Source organism: Gekko japonicus, unplaced genomic scaffold (genome assembly GCF_001447785.1).
Source record: "Gekko japonicus isolate JY-2015 unplaced genomic scaffold, Gekko_japonicus_V1.1 scaffold868, whole genome shotgun sequence".
NCBI lineage: Eukaryota > Metazoa > Chordata > Lepidosauria > Squamata > Gekkonidae > Gekko > Gekko japonicus.
The window spans coordinates 412,804-413,572 of NW_015175381.1; positions in this window are offsets into that span (position 1 = coordinate 412,804).

The window sequence follows — 769 nt, forward strand, 5'->3', positions numbered from 1 at the left end:
TTTTGCTCACAGGACTCTACAGATTCGAGGGAACGTTGGTGATGGCGGCCATAACTTTTTAAAGAGCCCCTCCCGAGAGCTGGGGAAGCCAGAATGACCTCTCGCGTGTGATCTCCCACTGGCACACGCAAGAGGTAGTATTTGCCCCTACGAGTCCAAGGCCACCACCCCGGGGCTCAGGGAGGAAAGGGAACGTTTCGCCCCGGCCCTCCCCTTGCGCAGGCATCGCAGCTGCTGCCGAGAACAGTGACAGCGGCCATAACTTTTTAAAGAGCCCCTTCTGAGAGCTGGGGGAGCCAGAATAACCTCTTGCGTGTGATGACCCAGCAACCCCGCTGGTCGCCGGGGGCTGATTTGCCGCTTTAATGTGCTCGCCCACCCTCCCACCCTGTTCTTAGTGTAGGCTGTTGCTGGTTGCCTATTGGACCCGGGTAGGAATTTTTCGCTTCTACCCAGTATTGGCTTAATGGGTGGAGGTGTTTCACCTACCTTGCACTGAGAGCAGTGGATTGGATAGTTGTGGTGGTCGACACATAAATAGGCTGGTCACTTGGCAGGTTGGTGCAGGCAAGAAACCGGAACCGGTGAGCACCTTACAGCAGTTTTCCCCATTAGGGTACAGGGGGTCATCAGGAACTGCCTTCGGATTTCTAAGGTCCAGGGTGGGGAACGGTGATCACCTCCTCTGGGAACCTCTTAGGGTATGCTCCTCTCTGCAAGTTGGAAGGCTTCAGGGGTAGGCGCTCCTAGGTGGCGACCAGTTTGCTGG